The sequence below is a fragment of the Protopterus annectens genome, chromosome 4.part1, assembly GCF_019279795.1.
Source record: "Protopterus annectens isolate FY-2018-M chromosome 4.part1, PAN1.0, whole genome shotgun sequence".
Classification (NCBI taxonomy): Eukaryota; Metazoa; Chordata; order Ceratodontiformes; family Protopteridae; genus Protopterus; species Protopterus annectens.
In genome coordinates this window covers 809,426,841-809,450,478 of record NC_056734.1, presented here as the reverse complement: position 1 = coordinate 809,450,478, position 23,638 = coordinate 809,426,841, and the positions used below count along the sequence as shown (strand labels likewise).

Below are 23,638 nucleotides of genomic sequence, written 5' to 3'. Positions count from 1 at the left end.
TGCAAGAAAATTTCTCCAGAATCTGGGTCTCATGATGCATCTCTCCTTGTGAGAAAGATACAATGGTATCCAAAATCTCTTTGGCCCTAGCATCTCCGCCTTTTTTTTTTTTCTTTTTCAAATTATCGTCTTGGGATTTAAAACGATTATGTGGTGGAGACACTAAATGTCTCAGCATCCAGGTCTCACTGTCTCTTCCTGCTCCAACACAGCATTCACCTTAGATTTTGCCTGAGGAACAGTATCAATGGGCTTAAAAGTGCATAGTCTTTGGAACAAAGACCAAGGCCGGAACACTGTTATGAGATTCTAGCTGTTATGCTGTCAACGGTTTGAATCATTTGTGATCCTGGGGACCCCCAAGTGTTTATAGACAACAACACAGGAATGTGGTACATGAACAAGGGAGAGATCTTTTCCAGGTGCAGTGTGACAGTGTTAGTATAGAATATAGCTTTACAGCGCAGTCTCACTCTTCAGGTGTTTTGCATACCATCAGAGCAAAATCATGTGGCAGACTAGCTGAGTAGAGCCAGGCAGACTCTCATGAATGGAAACTAGATAAGGGTGTCATCCAAGATTTGATCCATCTGTGAAGATCCTCAAGTAGACCCCTCTGCCTTCTCTGACAATCAAATGGCAAGATTTTTTCCAGGACTCCATACAAGAAGGCCTGGAAGACTTGATGCCTTTTTTTCCCTTGGGCAGGAAAGTTTCTGTATGCTTTTCTACTAATATCCAGGGTACGTCTGAAGATTCAGAAAGTATCCCACAAGATTATTGTGGTTACGCTGTTCTGGCCTAGACAGCAATGATTCTCCCTTTTGGAAATGGCCAGTGGGCAGTTACCACAAGCTTCCTCACAAACTAACTGCTCACACAGGAACAGGGGTGTTTTATATACCCCAGAATCGCCTACAGTTGACTGCCTGAATAATAGGGTCTTTATTCCTTTTTAGGCACCTGTTTACAGAGGGACATGCAGCAGGTACTAATGGAGACAAGAAAGCTTTCCATTAGGAAGTCCTAGATTAGCAAATGGAAAGCTTTCTAGTTAGTGCCAACAACATAACCAGCACTCATTCAATGCTAGTTTTCTGGTTTTGCTATTTGTGAGTTACTGTCATATGGCCTTTGTTATTTCTCTGTCAAGGTTCATTTATCTGCTATTTCAGCCAGTCTGCCTATGGATCCTCTTTTAATGTAATCTGATATCAAAATGTTTTTGAAAGGGGATCTGAAGTAGTTGACCTTTACTCTTCAACCTGTGGGTATTTGGACCCAGATTGGATCGTAGATGCCAGCTTCACCAGCATCTGATTTGATCTCCAAGCTCCTCCCTGTACCCATAATACCCCTCCATCTCCTTCCTTCCCTCAGATCTCATTTGCCGTGTCTTAGCCTAGCATCGTGGTCTCGGAGCTCCAGGTGTGGTGACTTGAATCAGAATGTCAAATTCGGCAATGTCAAATGCCGATATTGCAGAACTACAAACCTCACCCCCATCTCCACCCATGTTATAACCCGTCCGTAGGTCGAATTTGGTTTGTGATTCGGCAATCTGTTTTTGACAATGTGAGTTTCGAATTCTTTTGGTTGACCATATGTGGGTAGACTGAGTTCGCTTCGAAATTGATAGTAAACAGGTTTTCTATAGCGTTTTTTTTTTTTTTTTGATGTGTTTCTTGTAATGTTAGGTCAGGTTTTCCTTTCCTTTACCTCCCCTACCTCGTTGTTGCATCACATTAAAAGAAAAAAAAATGCTTAGTATGATACACTCCTGTACCACCCCCCCCCCACCCCCACACACACACACACACTTCAGTCTGTGTGAGGTTGGGTTGGTAAAGACAGCTTGTACTTCCTTCCTTGGCATGGCTTAGCAACTTAAGCCTGTTTTTAGGAAGTCCACAGAGTGGCCACAAGCTGACAGCTGAAGGCCACACTGTTGTGTGCTTGAGTCCCTCACATTTCTACTGCCTGCTCGATTTGTGCAGGTTTTAATCCAAGGGCCTTGAAAGACCGCAAGGCCAGGTTAGTTATGAAGGGACTGCTTTCTGCTTCAGGGGCGGCTGTCCCCGCAAGTACTCCAGTCACTGCTGTGACTACCTCTACTTCATCCTCCTTCCAGGCTGGGCCTCATCCTCCTGAACAGAGGTCTGTAGAAGGGGAACTATCTAAAAAGGACATGGATAAGGTTAGGAAGAGATCCCAGGACCAATTGGGTCCGTCGGTCCTCCTCAAACTACAGGCTATTTCTAGGTCTAGCACTCCCCGGCTCCGATCGCCAAGGTTCTTGCAAGCACCTCTGTGCACTGATATTCCAGGTCGCCATCAGTGGCGGCATTGTCGTGCTCCACCAAAAGTTTAAGCGACGTGGAGATGGACAAAATGATGTGAAGATTCATTCGCACCCAGATCCAGATGTGAGTCTAGTCAGCTCCCTGTCCTTCTGGTGCGGAGAGCTTGCTTCCCTTTTTCACCCCTATAACTCCTCCTCTGATCCGACCCCCAGTGTCTGAGTTTTTGGATCCAAGAGGTCTCTGAGTTGGGGGTTGACACCAATGGTACCTTATACCTCAACACCGGTTATTACGTTGAGCACGTAGGATCTGAATAGTTCAGACCCGAGCAGCTCTCTGAGCTGTAGTCTGGGTGTTGGATGCGAGGTGGGGTTTCGGTCTGCTCCGACCGTGTCAGGTCACAGCCCTCCCCTCAGCATCTTGGCACTTGCGGGCTCCTCGGATCCAAGAAGAGCTGATTCCTTACTGGTGTCCCAGGAGGCTCGCTGTCTTTCGGCATTCGATGTGGTGGAAAGGGTGTTCTCGACTGGGTTGAGGCCCCTTACTATTTCCTCTGATTCTGACCGGACTCTCTGCTCTGGATGCAGCTTTGGCCATTTTCTCCACTCTGGGACAGCCCATGCCTGATGTGCCCCAGGCGGTTCCCCTTGCATAACAGGCATTTTGTGAGTCCACTCCGGATTCCCTCCGAAGAGGCATTTCACAAACTGACTTGCAAAAGGAGGCACCTGGAATCCTCCCCAGAGTCCCTCACTGAGGGGATAGATTTGGTGGAAGAGGAAGGCTCCCCCAGATCACCCCCCCTGACGAGGTCTCCTTTGAAAACATCATGAAACTTCTGCATCAGTGGGGTGGGGGGAGGAGATGGTATGCCCCTAAGCCTACCTCGGTCGAGTCGGTTTCTGGAGGCCTTCGGCTTGGGCCCGTGTACTTCCTGGATCCCCCCCCCACCACGGATCCATTGTTTGACTTTATCACCACCCGGGCATGGAAGAAATTGGACACCGTGGATCCAATTCCGAAACGTCCAGACAAGATCACAAGTCCCCCTTTGGATAGGCCTAGGTGGAGCAAAGGGTCCCCTGTAGATGCTATGGTGGTAGCAGCCGCCACCAAGGAAGAACTAGCACAAGAAAGTTCTACGGTCCATCCCCCTGTCCAGGACGATGGATAGTCTTGGGAAGTGGGTGTATGCTTCAGCCACTTTTTCCATAAGGGCACTGAATTTGGCACACGTCACCTGAGTGCAGTGTGACCTTGTCAGAGCTAGCTGAGTCTCCCCTGGAATCCATGTCACCGGAGGATAAACACGTTCTCTGCATGGATGGCCACTTTAAAAGCGGTATCTAACAAGTCCATGCACCTCCTTTTGCATGCCACCGAAGGAGCAGCAACGACGGCCAGGTTCAGTGTTGTCATGAGGCAACACGCTTGGCTCAGGCTGTCAGTTCACGGAGCCCTTTAAGTTGTCATTTGCGAATGCCCCTTATGATGGTTGTTCCTTGTTTGGGAAGACTGTGAGATGTTGGTCCAGAGTGAAAAGGATGAGAAGACAGTCTGCTCTCCGGATCTGCTTCTCTCTACCCTTCAAAGGTCTTTCTCCAGGAATCAGCGAGGGCAGAAGATGTGGTTCCAGAAGTCTCAGTATTCTTGGGACACTTAGGACTCGTCTTCCCCAAAGGCAGAGGGGGTTTGATAGACGCCAGCCCAGAGGCAGAGGGGGTCCGAGGAATATGGGGTCTCAGGAACCTTTTTCGTACAGGCCTGCTCAGCAGCCCTGAAGAGTTGCCCGACTGCTCTGCTCTGGAGGCAGTTGGGGGGGTAGTCTTTTGTTGCACCTAATGGCATGGGAGTCTGTCAGCAGACCATTGGGTGCTTCAGATCATATCCAGAGGCTAGTCCACCCCCCTTGTGGCATCTCTTCTCCCAAAACACCTCCCAGATGTACCACCCGTGCAAGGGGAGGTGGCAGTGCTCGAAATAAGCTGCTAAAGAAACAAATTACCTTAACCATTCCCCAAGATAAGTCCGAATTGGGAATCTATTCTGGTTTCTTTTGGTGCCAAAAAAGACAGACCACCTAAGACCAATTCTGAATCTTTTCAACCTTAACCTGTCTGTTGCCAAAGAGAAGTTCAGGATGGTCATGCTGCAATCCATCCTGCCTTACCTGCAGGAGAAAGACTGTGCTCAGTAGATCTCCAGGATGTGTACTATCATATAAAAATACACAGACACTCCAGGAGGTTGCTCCACTTCCAGCTTGGGGCCAATCATCAGTTTCGAGCCGTACCCTTTGGTCTCACCACAGCCCCCAGGGTGTTCACCAAAGTCTTGGCAGTTGTAGCAGCTCACCTGAGGCTTCAGGGAATACAGGTCTTTCCATACCTAGATGATTGGCTCCTTGTTGCTCCCACCAAGCATCTACTTTGTCAAGCCAGAGATTACATTCTGAATCTTTCAGTCACCTGGGAATCACTATCAACACAGCCAAGTCTTCTCTGAACCCAGTCCAGATTCTAGAGTACATTGGAGCAAGGATAGACACTTTGCAAATGAAGGATGTTCGTGTTTCACTGTTTGTCCTTACAAAATGGATTATCCGGCTCCCAGTAGCCCACAGTCTGCCAGAATACCAAAGCCTTTGGCATATTAAGTCGGCTGCCTTCGGCCATAAACCTGACATCAGGTATAAAGGAAGGCAGCCGATGGCATTTCCTCAGTCTTTCTTGCCACGGAGCCTGAAGCAGAAGCAATTTGCATGAGTGCCGGTCAGCCAATTACCTTCTTTTGTATTCAGACTACTTCAGTTGAAGACATCCTCAACCAAGTACGCCATTGGGGACCCTCTTTTCTTGCTTTAGCGAATGTCAGAGAAAGTTAACTGTCTTGCCTGTGGAAAACAGATCCCACACAGTGATTTTCATTCTTACTGTATCACTTGCTTAGGCCTTGAGCACGACTCCCTAATTGTGATCTCTGCATCTTTTAATCCACGTATCATAGGCCGTAGAACTAAAATTTTATGTAAGCATTTCGGAGTTTGGCCAGGGTTTGTCGGTATGACGTCTTCTGGTCTCCTGGCTTCTAATGTTCCTAAGAAGTGCAAGGATAGTCTGCAACAGGCCTAGGGTCAGGTAAGCTGTGGACGTTCCAGTTCAGTTGGTTGTCAGCCCAGTGGTTCTCAGTGAGGCACTTTTGCAGCCCCTGCAGTCCGCGATTGTTCAGCTGCAGGCTTCTGCTGAGACCCTTTGAGTCCTCTATGCCGCAGGCTTCCACTTTGTCGTCTGACCCTCCGCCAGTTGCTACCTTCAATGGGTCCAGAGCTGCTAAGCAGGCCCTGGCTTCTGAGGCCTCTCTTCTTTGGCCTGAGACAGAACCCAGACCAATTTCTGCTCAGACTACTGCTGTGGCTAGACCTCCCGAGTCCCGGCGGCTTTCTAACAGACCTTCCAGCCACAAATTTTCTCAAATTCCTCAGTTACAGATTAAAATGGCTAGTGATCTTTTGACTCTTATCTGGGCCTCTCAACCACCTCCATCTAAGAGGGCTAGAGAAGTGTCCCCCTCAGGTTCTGATGTTTCCAGCAATTTTGCTGATGAAGAGGAAGACACAACTTTATTCTGGTTTTGGGGATTCTGCTGCAGAATAATCTATCCCTTCTGCCTCTTCTCCAGAAGATTTTTTTTTGGAGATACTCTGAATACTCAGAGCATTTCAAGTGGGAGAGTCAGGACTATCCTCAGTCTAAGAAAAGGATTAGGGAGTTCTTGGATTTACCACAGTATAAGCCTCTGGCTATCCTTCCGGTATTAAAAGTAGTTGATGTTTTCATGGAGAATTCTTTGACTCCTAATTCTGTTCCTCCTGCTCCCAGGAAACCTGACAGGTGGTATAGAGTTCCTGATTCTCATCAGTTTCTTTTTAAGAATCCTACTTCTGATCCAGAGACTATTTCTCGGGGCCCTAAAGATGTTAAGGCTACAGTTGCAAAAAATCGTGTTCCCTCTGATACAGAATCTAGGGCCTTGGACAGGTGGGGAAAAAAAGGTTTATACTTCTGCCACCCTAGCTGTTCATTCTGTTAATTGTCTCTTTCATATGTTTGTTTCATCAGCATACATTGGAGGCTATTAAGGCTAAAATTGCTAGTGTTCATTCCCTGGTGGGGAGCAAGGACATGCATGATTTATTGAATTCTGCCACTTTTGTGACTAAACATTCTTTACACTGTGGTTTTGACAGTTTGGAGGCTTCTTGCAGGGCAGCAGCCACTGGATCTGTTATCAGAAGACATGCTTTGCTCGGGGAACAGCCCCTTTCTGAGCCTGTTAAATCTAAATACTGGATGTACCTTTGAATAAGAACAATCTTTTTGGTAACAAAGCAGAAAGAGGTCTTGAAAAGATTGGAGGATAAAGCCAAATCTATGCAAACTGTTAATGTTTTTCTCCAGGTTCAGCCTCCTCACTTTAGTAGACGTTACCCTTCTAAGAATTGGACTTTTCCTGATCCCAGTAAACAGGGAACACACTAGGTCTAGGGATTATAGGTCTTCTAGGCGACAGACTTCTACCCCTCAAAAGACTAAACAATGGCACTCTTCCTCTTCAAAATCTGTGAGTTCTAAGCAACCTTCCCAAAGTAAGCATTCTCTTTGACTCAGCCCTCCCCCTGCCTGCCTCTGTTGGCCCAGGGTTGCCTTTGGGGGGGGGGGGGGGGTTTGGCCAATTTTGCAGACGTTTGGTCCACCATCACCAGCGACAAATGGGTACTCAGAATAGTATACCAGGGCTACAAGTTTTCTTTTCACACTTTCCCTGTTAACCAATGATACCCAGATATTCTGCCAAATCAAAAGGCAGAAGCAGAAAAGCAAATTTCTTCCTTGCTAATCATGGGAACAATAGAGTCAGTTCCTGTACTTCAGATAGGCCAAGGTTTCTACTAAAGACTTACTGGTTCCCAAAAAAGGGGGAATCTGGCACCCTATTCTGGAGTTGTCCATACTTAACACTTTTCTGGTGATTCCCAAATTCAAAATGCTCACTCTTCAGCAGTTGCTGCCAATGCTGGCCAAGGATTCCTGGCTGGTGACTTTGGATCTCAAAGAAGCTTGTCTGCACATACCAATTTGGGGAAGTTGCAGGCAGTACCTTCGTTTCAGAGCTGGAAAGCGACACTACCAGTTCTCTGCACTGCCCTTTGGCTTATCTACTGCTCCCAAAGATTTTACAAAATGCCTGGCTCCAGTCATTGCTTTTTGCAGGCAGAGAAACATACAAATTTGCCCTGACTTGGACGATTGCCTCATTCAAGCAAACTCTCCAGAACAACTTCAAAAGGATTTGGATTTTGTAAGGAACCTTCTCACCTCTTTGGGCTACACTCTCAAGGAAAGGACATCAAGAATGGTACCCACAGGGGAGATTGTATTTCTTGGAGCAAGTCTGAATACAGCCGCCCAGATGTGGTATTCCTCCCTCAAGAGAAACTAATGCAGCTTTCGACTTCAAGGATTTGGCAAGCATGACCCAGCAAGGCAATTCCTGCAAGCCCTGGGATTCATGTATTCTAATGATTCCATATGCCAACTGCATATGAGGAAAATACAATGGTACCTCAAGAACCTTTGGTGTCACACACAGGATTTATACTTCCTCTGATTCCCTGTCTGCAGAGTTTCTTTGGTGGGCGACAGCTTGCTCACAGAACAAAGGCCTGCCTTCTCAACCACCTCCTGCAAGCATGAGACTCACCACAGATGCCTTGGACTACACTTGGGGAGCAAATCTAGATGGCAGATGCATACAAGGGACTTGGAGCAACCAACAGATTCACCTGCACATAAATCGGAAAGAGTTGATAGCAGTCCAGCAGACCTTGCTGGCTTTCAAGCATCTTCTTTCTCCTGGAACACTTCTAGTCAGGACAGACAACGCCACAGTCATGTGGTACATCAACAAGCAGGGAGGGACTCGCTCTTGCCTCCTGTGCAGACAAAGCATGATTATTTTATGGTCCATAGCAGCCTCCATGGGCCTACATCTGATAGCTCAGTTTCTTCCAGGCAGACTCAACACCTTGGCAGATCAGTTGAGCAGGCAGGTCCTGGATCCTCATGAGTGACAACTCAACAAGACCATCTTCTGTTGCTTTTTTCAGCGTTGGGGTTCTCTCTAGGTGTGTCTTTTCTCATTTCTGAATAACCATCTTTGAATCTTTTACTCCAGGGAACATCACGACAAAGCCTGGAGTGGATGCTCTGTCCTTCCCCTGGACATAACTTTCAATTTATGCCTTCCCTCCTCTGCCTCATCTTCCCAGAGTGCTGTTGAAGATGAGGGATGAAAAACCAGTGGCCATTATCATAGCTCCAGACTAGCCCAGACAGCATTGGTATCCACTGCTTCGCAGTCTAGCCCAGTCTCAGCCTTTGCATCTTCCCCTGATACCAGATCTCTTGGTTCAGGAAGAGGGGAAATTTCTACATCCTCTTCAGACTCTGCATTTGGTGGGCTGGTTCATAGTATAAATGTGTCTCAACAGGTGGTTGAGGTTCTTCACGAGGCCTAGCACTAGGAAATCTTACGCAGATAAATGGAAAAGATTCTGTATTTCGATGCAAGCTAGAGGGGAAGACTCTTCCCCAACTATCTCTTCCTCTTGTTCTTGATTACCTGGCAGGTTTGCTTAATGGTGGGCTTTCCTTTTCTTCAGTCAAGGATCATGCCTCCGCGATTTCTGCTTATTGTTCCTTTGAACAACCCGTCTTATCACATCCTTTGCTGAAGCAGTTCCTCAGGGGGGGTTAGCAATTTTAAAGCTTCCCAGAAAGGCACCTACTCCTGCTTGGGATCTTAATTTTGTGCTTGAGAAACTTACTCTGCCTCCTTTTTTAATTCAGCAGATTTAAAGTTTCTTTCCTGGAAAACTGCTTTTCTCTTGGCCATTACTTCAGCTAAGAGTTTCTGAACTGCGGGCCTTAATGGCAGTAGAGCCTTTTATCATCGTCCATGAAGATAAGTTTTCCTTCAAGCCAATCCTTTATGCCTACGGTGGATTCTCGCTTGACTCTTAATCTATTCATCTGCCTACCTTCATTCCTGAACTTCAGAATAGAGGAGAAAGACTTCTGCACTCCCTTGATGTGCATAGACAGCTTTGATATTATCTGGACAGGACTAAAACATTTTGGAAGTCTGACCAGTTGATCAGTTTTGCATCTGGAGCTAAGGGCAAAACTATTTTTACATCCAATTTCTAAATGGATTGCCAGTTGTATTCACTTTTGTTACTTGCAGCATGGCAAGGTTCCTCCACAGAGTATCAGGACCCATTCTACTAGAGCAACTTCCAACTTCCACCCCAGCAGATCTTTTGATAGGTGCACCTACCAAGGACATCCTGGAAGCAGCTGTTTGGACTTCTGTTCACACTTTCACAAGGCATTACAATTTACTTCTGTTTTCTAAGTATAGGGCTGGTTTTGCCACTGCAGTGTTGCAGGTCATCCTTACCAACCCTTAGTGGGTATTCCTCCTCCCTTTTTTCTTTAGGCTTTGGGAATCGACCCATTTTGTAAGGACTGCAACAGTGAAACACTAACATAGTACAATTGTCTCTACTTACCATAAATGTAGATGTTAGAGTATATTCATTGTTGCAGTCCTGCCCCCCCCCTTCATCCCCCTTTTTTCCTAAGGCACAGACTTTTTTTTTTTTGTGTGGATGGTATGTTTCTAGAGATTTCCTTTTCCTGGTCTAGCCTTGGGGGGCTCATTACAGTCATGGCAAGAAAAACTGAGGAAATGGCGGCTGCTGCTTTCCTTTATACCTGACGTCAGGTTTATGGCCGAAGGCAGCTGACGTCGTATACCAAGGCTTTGGTATTCTGGCCGATTGTGGGCTACCGGGTGTGGATAACCCATTTTGTACGGACTGCAACAGTGAATACACTGGAACATCTATATTTATGGTAAGGGTACACAACTGTACTTTTTTCTAACCCCGGAAATAGTTTGGAGCTTACAACTCTATGTCCTTGATGACTCAGTCTTGCCTCCCCTCAGTAGAGACGGTATTACGAGCTCTTGGTTGCATGGCAGCCACCATTACTCTTCTTCCCTGTGCTTGTCTACATATGCGGGTACTACAGTGGACAGGAGTCCAATGGTCATGGTTAGATCTACCGTTGACTCGTCCAAATGTGTATCAACAGGGCTGGCAGTCCCTCCTCTGGTGGATGCACTCCTCTGACCTGGCCGAGGGATGCCCATTTATTGCAGCCCATCCCCAAGTCACTGTGACCACTGGCACTTTCCAACTGTGGGGGGGGGGGGCATTGTCAGGAAGGACAGTCCAAGGCACGTGGTCCCCGAACGAGACCAAGTTGCATATCAGTGTTGTAGAGATGAGGTTGGTCCTTTAGGCGCTGCAGGCCCTTCGTGCCATTCTCCATCTGGGAACTATTGCAGTTCAGTCGGGTAACATGTCAGTGGTCTGGTACATCAACAAGCAGAGAGGGACCAGATCTTACCCCCTTTGTCTCGAGACCATGAGTGTAGGAATGGGCGACTTCTATCAGCCGGTTTCTGGTAGCAACACGCATTCCAGGATGGTTCAACATACTGGCGGACAAACTGAGCAGGGCTATTCTGATGCCTTATGAGTGTTCTCTGAATGCTTCTGTAGCGGAGCAGGTCTTCGATTGGGGTTGGCCTTGCTGTGATATCTTCGCATCTCCTTCCAAAGCGAAGTGTAGGGGGTATCCCCCAGGGACACTTTAGTCCATGCTTGGCCTCCCAGTCTTTTCTCTGCTTACCCCCCATTACGTCTTATTTCGAAATTCCTCCAGAAGGCTCGCAGGCTGGGGTGCAAAGTGATCCTCATTGTTCCTTTTTGGCCTCGCCAGGTATGCAGGTATGATTTCCCTTCCTTTGGTCTCCTCTCCTAGCTCCTCCTTTGGTTTTAGATCAGATTCCGGATCTCGTTTCACCCCTCTTGGGTTCCTCAGCCAAACCTGGAGAGTTTAAGGCTCACTGCTTGGCTGCTCCAGTTCCCTTGATAGCTAGGACTCCTGGTTTATTCTCTCCGGTCAAGACTATTCTGATGGCAGCTCACAAATAGTCTACCAGGAAGCTTTACCATAGTAAATGGAAGCATTTCTCCATCTGGGCTTATCAAAGGGACCTGGACCCTTTCACAGCTCTGGTCCCGGCAGTGTTAGTTTTTGGCGTATATATTCCATCAGGGTTGCTAGCTCTTCTACTGTAAAAGTTCAACTGGCTGCCATTTCCAGCTTCCATACTGGGGAGAACATGATTTTTTTTTTAGCATCTTCTAGACTTTGTAAAACCTTTATTAAAAGTACCTTTCTTTTAAAACCCCCCGGTGAAGGATCCTACCCCTCCTTGGGACCTGACATTGGTTTTACAGGCTCTGGTTGCTCCACCATTTGAGCTGGCTGCGTCAGTAGACCTAAAATTTTTATCTTGGAAAACAGCCATCCTAGTAGCTATCACCTCTGTTAGGAGGGTTTCAGAACTTCAAGCTTTGTCTATCAAAGCTTCATATATGATTTTCTATCTGGTCAGTGTCAATTCATACCAATCCATCCTTTCTTCCCAAAATAGCTTCTGAGACCAAAACTAACCAGACAATTAACTTACCTGTGTTCTTCCCAAATTTTCGGAACAGGGGGAAAATAGAATTTACTGTCGTTAGACGTACATAGATGAACTAAGGTTTTACTTGCACAGAACTAACGCTTTTCACAAGTCCGATCAGTTATTTGTGTCTTACTCTAAACGTTTTCTGGGCAAACCAATCTCCAAGGTAACTTTGGCTCGATGGATCTCTATTGTATCCTTCAGGTATACAAAGGCATGTCAGCTCCGGGTGAAGTAAAAGTGCATTCTACTAGGTCCATGGCTACCTCAGCGTTTTGGTCCAGGGTGTCTCTGGATGATTATTCTGTGGCTAGTTGGTCCTCATACCTTTATTTTTCACTTTAAACTGGACATGATATCTATAGGGAGAGCATCCTTTGGCTCTGTGGTGCTCAAGAATATCCTTCCATGGGAGCCTCCCAGGTGTTTAGTAGCTGGGGACTCTGTCCTACAGATTGAAGAACAAATAAAGTAAACTACTTCAGATAAAGAAGTTATGTACTCACCATAACATTCCATCTGAGTAGTTGTGCTTCATTTGTCTTCAGCTGTCCCTCCCTCCTGACCTTATTGTTATTACACTGGTATGTAGGAGAGGGCGCTTCTGTGACTCTTCTGTTGATGCTTGTTTGGTTTTATGAATAACCTGATGTCCTTCAAGGATGCATCTGCAGTCCTTACAAATGGGTTGTCCTGTCGTCAGGCAGCCCTTCGGTCGGCCGGATTCCAAAGTCTGGGTCTGGCCTCGGCTGGTGTCGCACTTCACCCGACGTCATAGCTGCAGTTATTCGGGTATAAAGGCATCAGCCAACGCCATCTTCCTCAGTCTTTCTTGCCGCGTGGCGCCCGAAGCAGAAGCTGTTCGCAAGTGCCGGTTGGTCAGAACCAGAGATTACTACCGAATACTACTACTGAAGACTTCTAAAAAGCTAAGTACCCCGTTGGGGACTCTTTCTTGCCTCAGCCGATGTCAGAAAAAGTGAATAACTGTTTAACTTGTGGGAAACAAATACCTCATAAAGATTTCCACTCTTACTGCTTACCTTGTCTAGGCCCAGACCACGACGTCGCAGCTTGTCTAGCCTGTGCTTCCTTTAACCGGCGGACGCTTAGACGTCGGTCGGAATTTGCTGAGGAGTTTTTTGGCTCCGATTTTGCTTATATTATGCCGTCGGATCCTCCGACTTCGCAAATATCTAAAAAACGCAAGGAAAAGGACCGACACTCGCGGTCTGTGGTTTCGGCCGAAACCGCGGTTAAGCCAACCGCGAGTCTCGGTTTTGGCCGAAACCGAGCAAGCGGTTCTTCCTTTAGCCTAAAACTTACCTTCTACTGAGGCCTCTTCCAACCTCGTGGAATCTGCTTCTGAAATCCCACCTGCTGTTGCAGTTTCTCAGGAATTATCAGACACTATTCCCTTGGATATTTCAACCCCTGCACGTGGAGCTGCTAGGCCACCTGCAGCCATGTCCGTTAAGGCCTTTGCCAGGGCTAAAGCAGCTAAAGCTACTAAATCTGTGCCTGCTAAGACCCCCTCTCACAGGCCTAGCTCTTGTTCACAAATGCTTAGTTTAGCAGAGGATCTCATTTCTTTAATCCGAGGATCCCAACCTCATCCAGACAGGGCCTCTCACCCACCTCCAGAGAAGAGGCCTAGAGCAGAGCCCCCTGAGCCAGTGTCTACAGATGATTCCTCTGATTCAAATGATACAGACCCTCCAGAGGCTCCTTACTCCCTTTATGAAGACTCTGATGCTGAAGAGTCCATCCCTTCTGCCCCTCCGCCTGAGGAATTTTCTTTTGGGGAAACCTTGCATGATATAAGGGAACAATTTCAGTGGCAGGGCCAGGATCTTTCAGATTCCAGAAAAAGGCTTAGAACTTTTCTGCATTTACCACAACATAGGCCTTTAGCCATACCTCCAGTTCTTTCTGTTGTAGATGATGCATTTAATGATGCTTGTACTGCTCCTGATTCTCTACCTCCGGCCCCTGCTAAGCCCGATAGATACTACAGGGTCCCGGACACACATTAACACTTGTGTAAGGCTCCTTTTGCAGATCCCGAGACTATCTCCCAAGGACCTAAGGCTGTAGCAGCTACCTCTGCCAAAAACCCCCTCCCCTCTGAAAGGGAATCCAGATCCTTAGAGAGATGGGGTAAAAGTTTACACTTCTGCTACTCTTTCAGCTAGGGCCTTGAACTGTCAATTTCACATGATACAGTATCAAGAATTTATGCTAGACCAGTTAACCAAAAAGCTGTCCTCTGATGAAACAGTAGACGAAAAATATGTGCAGGAAATGGTACATAACATTCAGCAAGTCAGTAACCATTCCTTAAAATGCGGCTATGATGTACTGGAGGCTTCCTTTAGATCAGCCATGACTGGCACAGTTATCAGAAGGCATGCATGGTTAAAAGAACAGGCCTTACCAGACCATGTCAAATCAAAACTATTAGATGCTCCTATGGATAAGATCAATTTGTTTGGCTCTCCTGCACAACAAGTGCTGAAGAAGATGGAAGAGAAGGCAAAATCTGTCCAAACAGTGAAAGATTTCTTACAGGTCCAACCTCCAAGGTTTAGCAGGAATTGGCCCTCCAAGAATTGGTCCTTTCCAGACTCCTCCAGAACTCAGAGGCAGGAATAGGCGTTCAAGAGGCAGAAGCCAATCCAGGGGTGCCTACAGGGGATGCCAGTGGCAGGGCAACAACCAGCGAGGTACAGCCACACACAGCCACCACCGCAACTACTGGTCAATCACAGTGACTTTGCTCTGGCACCGCCTACCAGAGAACAACTAGAAGCACCCTTAGGTGGGAAGCTAGCCTTATTTTCAACAAACTGGCATTACATCACAAGAGACAAGTGGATTTTGCAGACAATAGACCAAGGTTACAGGTTTCACTTCCATACTCTACCAGGGAAGAGAGGAATGCCAAACCTACCTCCAAATCAAAAGGCAGAAGCTCTAAAACAAATATCTCAATTAAGGATGAGAGCTGTAGAAATGGTACCATCTATGGAGCAAGGAAAGGGATTTTACTCCAGACTCTTCCTGGTACCAAGAAAAGAGAGCAAATTGAGACCTATTCTCGACCTGTCCGCTTTAATCACATTCCTCATTGTTCCAAAATTCAAAATGCTGACTCTACAGCAGCTTCTTCCCATGCTGGGCAAGGAGTCTTGGCTGGTAACTCTAGATCTCAGAGGCATACCTGCACGTCCCCATACGACCAAATTGCAGAAGATACCTCAGATTTCCTGCAGGATCAGAGCATTATCAATTCTAAGCATTGCCCTTTGGCTTATCTACTGCGCCCAGAGTGTTCACGAAATGCCTGGCATCAGTAATTGCTCATTGCAGGCTTCAGGGAATACAAATCTACCCTTACCTGGACGACTGCCTGATACAAGCGGACAACAAAAACAAGCTAGTAGAAGACTTGCAAAGGGTCATTTACCTACTACAAGCCCTGGGATATACAGTCAATATAAAAAAGTCAAGGCTGATACCATCCCAAAGGATAACCTTTTTGGGTGCAGAGCTAGACACATCAAAACAAATGGCATTCCTAACCGTAGAAAAACAGAAGCAACTACCTCTCTACTTTTTGGCATTAACAAAACAGGACCATCCAACAGCAAGAAAAGTCCTGCAAGCCTTGGGTTTCATGGCATCCTGCATAATATTGGTTCCACATGCCAGGCTGCATATGAGAAAGTTACAGTGGTACCTAAGGAATTTATGGTCTCAACACAAGCACAGCCTCTAAACTCAAATTCCAATAATTCCATGCCTGAAACAAGAATTCCTATGGTGGGCCCAGGCCTGTCAGACAAACACAGGATTGCCCTTCCACAACACTCAGCCAAGCCAAACCATCACGACGGACGTCTCAGACCTCGGTTGGGGGGCCCACATGCTGGACAAGTGCATTCAAGGTTTATGGACTCCAGACCAGCTGCACCTACACATAAACCTAAAGGAAATGCTGGCAGTAAAACTGGCAATTCAGACATTCAGACCATTTCTCCGACAAGGTCAATTGATGATAAGGACAGACGACACCACAGTTATGTGGTACATCAACAAACAGGGAGGCACACATTCTTACCCTCTATGCCGGATGGCACTGGACCTCTGGAATGTGGCCCTGAGCTACAACATTCAGTTACAAGCAATTTTTGTACCAGGAAAAGAAAACATTCTAGCAGACATATTAAGCAGGACTACCACGGATGCCCACGAATGCATGCTGCATCCGGACATCTTCAAAACCATTACAAGAAAATGGGGACTCCCAGAAATAGACTTATTTGCATCCCCACACAATCACCAGCTACAGAAATTCTGCACAAGGACGTACCACCCACTTGCTTGGAAGGTGGACTCCCTGTCTTTCAGCTGGAAAAACCTGGCAGCATATGCATTCCCACCACTTCCTTTGATACACAAGGTGTTATTGAAGATCAAAGAGGACCGTCCAAGGATCATTCTGATAGCTCCAGACTGGCCAAGACAACATTGGTACCCATTACTGAGGAGCATGTCTCGGGAACAAATGTGGCCCTTACCCTGGTTCCCTTGCTGTTAACACAGAACAACTACAACATCCTGCATCCAAACCTGAAAACGCTGCAGCTGACTGCCTGGAACATTGCATAAGGCCAATTAACCCAAATTTATCCCAAAGGGTTAAAGACATTATCCTGGAGGCTCGCAGACCCTCAACAAGGAAAAATTATTCGGCAAAATGGAAAAGATACCTCATTTGGAGTACTACAAAAGGAGAAGATGTGTCACTGGTAAACATAGCCAACATCCTGGAATACTTGGCAGAGCTCTTTCACAAAGGCCTGTCCTATTCTTCCATTAAGATTCATGCAGCAGCTATTTCAGCAGAATACGACTTGGATCCTCCAGTCTTCTCACATCCTTTACTCAGGCAGTTTCTGAGAGGAATTAAAAATGTAAAACCTCCTAGGAAACCACCATTACCAGCATGGGACTTGAACTTTGTGCTAGAAAAATTAACACTCCCTCCTTTCGAACCAGCAGCAACAGCAGAATTACAATACTTATCATGGAAAACTGCTTTCCTACTGGCAATCACTTCAGCAAGAAGGGTATCTGAGCTACAGGCATTAATGGCAGTACAACCCTTCCTGATCTTCCATCAAGATAGTGTCCATGAGAACAAATCCTACTTTTATGCCTAAGGTGGTCTCCAGAGTATCTTTAAATCAGGCTATCCACCTACCTACATTCTTCCCCAACCCACAGAACAGGGGAGAAAGACTGTTGCATACCTTGGATGTACATAGACAATTACGCTACTACCTGGACAGGACCAAGGGCAATAGAAAAACTGACCAGCTACTGGTAGCATATGCAACAGGAATGGAAGGGAAAGCAATTTCAAAACGGACTATTTCCAAGTGGATAGGAAATTGTATCAGATTTTGTTACTCCTACCATGGAAAGAAAACTCCAGAAAACATCAGGCCTCACTCTTCAAGGGCTACAGCCACTACCACAGCTTTCCTACGAGGAGTGGCTACCAAGGACATTTTAGAGGCTGCTACTTGGAGCTCCGCGCATACATTTGCCAAGCATTATAATTTACCTTTATACTCTAGATCCCGAGCAGGTTTTGCCACTGCTGTTTTGCAAGGGATCTTAACTACACCATAACTTCCTTTTTCCTCCTCCCCCAGTTTGGCTATGGTATTCTACCCATTTGTAAGGACTGCAGATGCATCCTTGAAGGACATAGTACAGTTTTGTACCTACCATAAATGTAGATGTCCGATAGGAATGCATCTGCAGTCAGGATTACCCACCCGCTTTTCCCCTCTGTGGTACTCCTAGGGTATTTGCCCATCTTATAGCTAGCTGGGGGAATCTATTATGGTGTATTTGTTTGTATATATGTACATACATGCTTATTTTTTGTTTGCTTTCTACTATTTGGAATCATTGGCATTTATCCAAATTTAGCCTTCCTAGAGGGCACCTGGCATCTGGGGCAAGAAACACTGAGGAAGATGGCGTCGGCTGATGCATTTATACCCGAATAACTGCAGCTATGACGTCGGGTGAAGTGCGACACCAGCCGAGGCCAGACCCAGACTTTGGAATCCGGCCGACCGAAGGGCTGCCTGACGACAGGACAACCCATTTGTAAGGACTGCAGATGCATTCCTATCGGACATCTACATTTATGGTAGGTACATACAAAACTGTACTTTGTGGGAAGGTCTCATTGGGTCGGACTTAGGTTTATGGTGTAGCAAACTCGATTTGAGGGAAGGAAGGAGATGGAGGGGTATTATGGGTAAGGGGAGGAGATCAGATGCTGGTGAAGCTGCCAACTCGGATCGGATCTGAATATCCACAGGTTGAAGACAAATGAAGTACAACTATTCAGATGGAATGTTATGGTGAATACATAACTTGGTTTTTTGGAAAGAGGCCTCCCAGTTTAAACTGACCGCTCCTTGTTGTTTTTTAGTGTTGGAAAAGCTAATACTTGATGTGTTTGTACCAGCTAACCTGGCTGACTTGAAATCCTTAAACTGGAAAATAGTTTTGCTGATTGCTCTTACCTCTACATGAAGAGTATCCGAGTTAAAAGCTCTTGTGGTGAGCCAACCCTGTCGCATTCTCCACAGGGACAGGGTTTCTTTGAGAACTAATCCTTTTATGCCTTTTGTGCACCTTCTGCTAACCCAGAGCATTACAGCAGGTTCCTCTAATTTTGCATTGAGCTTGTTCTAAAACAACCCAAACACCCCCCCCATGCAGACTGGTATGATTGGGAAATAGCCATTCAACATGGTCAGGCAGTCTACATTTCCTCCCATCTGAACATTGTAGCAGACTTTAATATGCATTCACAAGAGTTTGCCCTGGAATTGCTAAACAGAAGTCTTCACTTGTACATTAGTTGAGTCCCTTGGATATTTTGCATCAGTACAAAACTGGCAACTGAATCTGTTGCTTCAGTATTCATTGCAAAAATGGAATGGTAACTGAGACCTTCTCAGTAACCTGAAAGGGGATGTTTCTGTATGCCTTTCCACATTTTCCTCTTGTTTCCTCAAAGCACTTCAGAGGATAAAGGACAGTGAGGATGTTGCTGTTGGCTCTCCTTTTTTGCCAAGACGAAAGTGGTGCTGTCTTCTGAAGGCATTGGTTAAGGGTGGTCACCAGACTAATCTTGGCAGATCTTTCTCAGGGCAAGAGTTTACTTAAACGTCCCAACTTACAGATTCTTAAGCTCGCAGTATGGTTAGGCTTTTAATTTCATTTAGACACCAGTTCTTGTAGGACATGCATATTTTGAGTCTGAAAGACCCAACGTCAAAGTTTTATATGAAAGACCCAACGTCAAAGTTTTATTCAAGTGTGAAATGTTTTCCTGTCTCCTGTTGGAAAAGACCAGTAAGACATGAGTTTAGGAGGGGCACCCCTGGTGCTTCAGTATGTTTGTATTCTGTCCAAATCTGGTTAGTCTTACACTTCCATCAGTGTACACCTTTCAACTTTGCCTGTGGATCGTCTTGTATCAAACTCTTAATTAACCCAGTTTCTTATGGGATTTCTCCATGTTAAACCTTCAAGAATGTGCATCCCCTTGGGACTTTTGTTCTGTGTATTGGAGAAGCTGTCTTGCTTTTGAACAAGCTGCCAATTTTGCCTAAATTTCTGACCTGGAAAACTGCTTTAGTTGCTCTAACCTTAGCTGTAAGAGCATTTAGTTTCGGGCCCTTCATACGTTTTCAAAAGGATAAAGTAAGTCTTTGACCCAGTCTTTCCTTCAGGCCTAAAGTGGTTTCTGTTAACCAGCCTATCCAGTTTCCTTCCTTTTCAAACCCCAAATACTAGAACAAATTCATTCCTTATGTTTATAGACTGCTCAGATTTTGCTTGGCGGGGGGGGGGGGGGGGGGGCACTAAACACCAAGTATGATTTAAAGTTTCTTACAAGAAAGAAAATGTGCTGATCGATCTGTAAACTATTTCAAAATGTATTTAGAGTACATTTCACTTGTACTATTCATGTTATGGGAAACGGTTACAAAGACAGGTTGTCTTCACCAGAGTCTTAACTACATCAAAGGCTTTTTCATGCAAGGTGTGGATCCTAAAACTGTCCTTGATACTGCCTCTTGGGTCTGTCGGTACCTTTTTTAAGCATTACAAACCAGGTTGTGTAGAGCAAGAACTGGATTTGTTTAGGCTGTCCTTCATAGCATCTCAACTAGAGATTCCCCCTTCCACTACCCAGTCTAATCAAACTCTGGCAGTCTTCCTAAATGCAAGGAATACTACAGCAGTGATCGAATGGACATGCTATGTGCAGATAACTTGCCATAATGGTAGATTGACTAGATTAATGCTGCGCTACAAATACACTAACTCTATCCCCCTAGTGAGGTCCCATCTTCAGTTTTGGCTAAGCCGGCATGCGATGTTTCCTGAAGACTTTTTCCCACCCACCCTAAAATCTGGACAAAGCCTAAAATGATGGGTAGACAAATAGGGACAGATTTTAAATATTGCTCTTAAAACTTAGAAAGATGATAGAGTAATAGGTTTTGCATTAGTCCAAGAACCTCTAAAGAACAATATAGAGACTCCACGGCAGAACTCTCTAATGCAAAGTTACAAATCCATTTCCAAAGGACAAGAAAAACAGTATAAAATAACAGTGCTTAAGCCATCAAGGAACGTCAGGGAGGTCATTTCTTTGTTTCATAGCATTGCCCTAAACCAACAGGCAACACTGTCGATATCCAGTCCTGATTCATCATACAAGTATAACTTTTTTCACAATTCATCTGAGCCGTCTTACAATCTGCCGAGGAGCCATTACCAGGCTAAGTCCCCTGGCAAGAATCCCTTGGGGCTGTCTGGCCTGTTGAATGTCCAGCTAGAGTCCTGAGACCCCGGCCGACTTACCTTGGTCTCCCTTAACCTTCCTGCCTTCCACTTACATGACTGCGACAACCTAGTCTAACTTCTCTTACCTGGAGGAGAAGGTGAAAACCAGAAAAAACCCATTGGGGAAAAAACAGGAAATTCCTTCTTTCCCTAATGTGATCACCTTTGCAGGTCATCAGGTCCCTTAACTACCCTTACAGCTGACCCTAAACTGACTGGCAACTATCCCCCTGCTTTTACGAGGGGGTGGTTTGGGTGGGAAAAGCTGCCATGTTAAAGATTGAAAAGACTGATCTGCTTTGTTCCCCATCCTTTTCAGTCCTGAGCAAGAACAGCCCAACCAACCTTAACCCTCTTGACCTATCCTGTCCCTACCTGCCCCCCCCCCCCCAAGTCTAAGCTGACCTGCCTCGGACAAATGACTGCTTGCTGTGAGTGGCTTGCCAGCCGTTTTCCTAGATTGGTACAGCTCTGCCTGCCTTTTCTAAAGTAGCAAAACACTAACCATATTTGGTCAAATACCTTACCTTGACCATTGATGTAACACAGGATGCTAACTCATGTACCATATTTATATGATCAGTTCAGCATATTCATAATTTTCCATTTTTAGTAATTTTATATCATTGCCATTGGACCGCATTCATAAAACCAGTTCAGTACATTGTAAAATCCTTTTGCATCACCGCCATCCTATCTGCATCAAAGTTGCATATTTAGTAAGTCAGACTTAAGTTAGTTACATATTTAATAAAAAACACAGCGGCATCAGGTGGATTAAATGGCTGCAGCCATGTGTTTATTGCCAACTACTGCCAATGACTTTTCTAATAGCCAATTATTCTGAGATCTGCACAAGGCAGGAATGTCAGGGCGGCCATTTATTTCATAGCATTGCCCTAAACCTACAGGACAACACTATTGATATCCATCCTTTCTGATTCATCATACCCACATAACTTCAGAATTCTTCACAATTCCTATGGGCTGCCTTACAATCTGCCAAGGAGCCATTGCCAGGCTAAGTCCCCTGGCAACAATCTGAGGCTCTCTGGCCTGTGGAGGGTCCATTTAGAGTCCTAAGACCTTCCCCTCTCCCCACCTACCTTGGTCTCCCTTACTCTTCCTGCCTTCTGCCACAGAAGGGAGGAATATTCCTCCATTCTGCTAAGCATAATGTCACACTACTCTGCGTAGGCCCTTCAGTGCTATACCAGCTTGCAATTCCTTATAAAAACCTGCATACCATCTTCAGACAAATTAACCCATCCTCAGTGTACCTCTGTCCACCAGACCCAAATGTCAGGCTGTGGAATGTACAACCCATTAATGTCCCTTAGTAACTTATTCATGTTAATTCCGTCTCACTTACCACCACTTCAATGGACCTAGCCCTTTGCCACCTTCTCTGTACCCTTCTGACCAACAGCCTGCATCCAGCATTCATGCATGTAGCTAACCTTTTGTACCATCAAACAAACTAGATCTTTTAATGGATGCCAGCAAATATTACCCCCCCAAGTGCAATACCATGGCCATAGGAGGTTTACTACTTGTAATACTGCCCTAACTTGCCTCTAAAGAAACTTGATTTCCTCTTCGGAAGGATGAGACCACCCTACCCTGCCCTGGACCCAGTAATGGAGCCTCCGAATAAAGGATGACCAACTGTCCAAATGCACTTTTGATCCGATGTATGGGCTGAAACACAAAAACAAGAGTTAGCTGTTTACACCTCACATAGCTTTTATTAGCATTGGACTTCCACCTCACCAGCCTTTTAATGTCAGCCTGTGCCCCCCATTGTGTGTGCAAATGAAGCTTCTGTTGAAAAGTGTAACGCAGATCTGTGTCTTAAGCTGCACAACTTAACCCCCCCCCCCTCCAAAACTGCCCACACATGATGCTGTGTAAAAAGATCACCTTGCTGGTAAAAGAATGGACCATCTAACATACCCCTATGTTTGTGGCACTCCATACTGTAGTCACTTCTATTCCAAAATGTTTTGGGGCAACCACCATTACCCGTTGATTCTTCCTTTCTTAATCTGTTCTGGATTTAGCTCCATAAACCCAAATGTCTTCCCCCAAACATGTACTTGCCAAAGGTAAAACCATCCATTGACCGTTATTCTTTAGTTGAATAATTTCTGTCTTTAACTGCCCCACAAAAACCAGCAGAAATGTAGTCCTAAATAGTGCTACTTCATATAAAGGAATACAAAAAGAAAAACTAAACTAGTAAATGGCAAGCCATAGTTTGAGTAGTACTGACCGTACGGGATACATCTCGTCAAGAATCTTGGGTGTTTGCCTCCTCCAGCCTTTAAGCACTGACTGTACTTGAAATGAATTAGCCAAGTCCCTTAACCCCAAAGCCTGATAAAACCAATTCACAACTGATTAACTCCAACCTCTTTCCTTCATTATCAAAGTGTCAGCCTTGATTTGGAGAGATGGAATTGGGTATGCTGGTTCCCAGCCTCTGGATAATCTAGTCTGCAGAATTGCTGTATGCATTTATAACTTACCCTTGCCCTTCCACTGAGGGCATTGCACTTGGCCACCATTCGTGTCTACCCATAACTGCTCTGCCACTCAATCTGGAGTAGCTTTTACATTTAGAGGCAGCAGTTAATGAATTATCAATGTCTGATGTCTATTTTTCAGGTCCTCTACTTTACCCATTACTAGTATCCCTAGCT

The 23,638-nt window shown here is 45.6% G+C and overlaps 1 protein-coding gene across 3 annotated transcripts in view; it reads left to right on the top strand.

The window, feature by feature from the left end:
• Positions 1–23,638, top strand: part of WDR33 (WD repeat domain 33) — a gene marked incomplete at its 5' end in the record, with an annotated part of 1,521,229 nt that overhangs the window by 82,298 nt on the left and 1,415,293 nt on the right.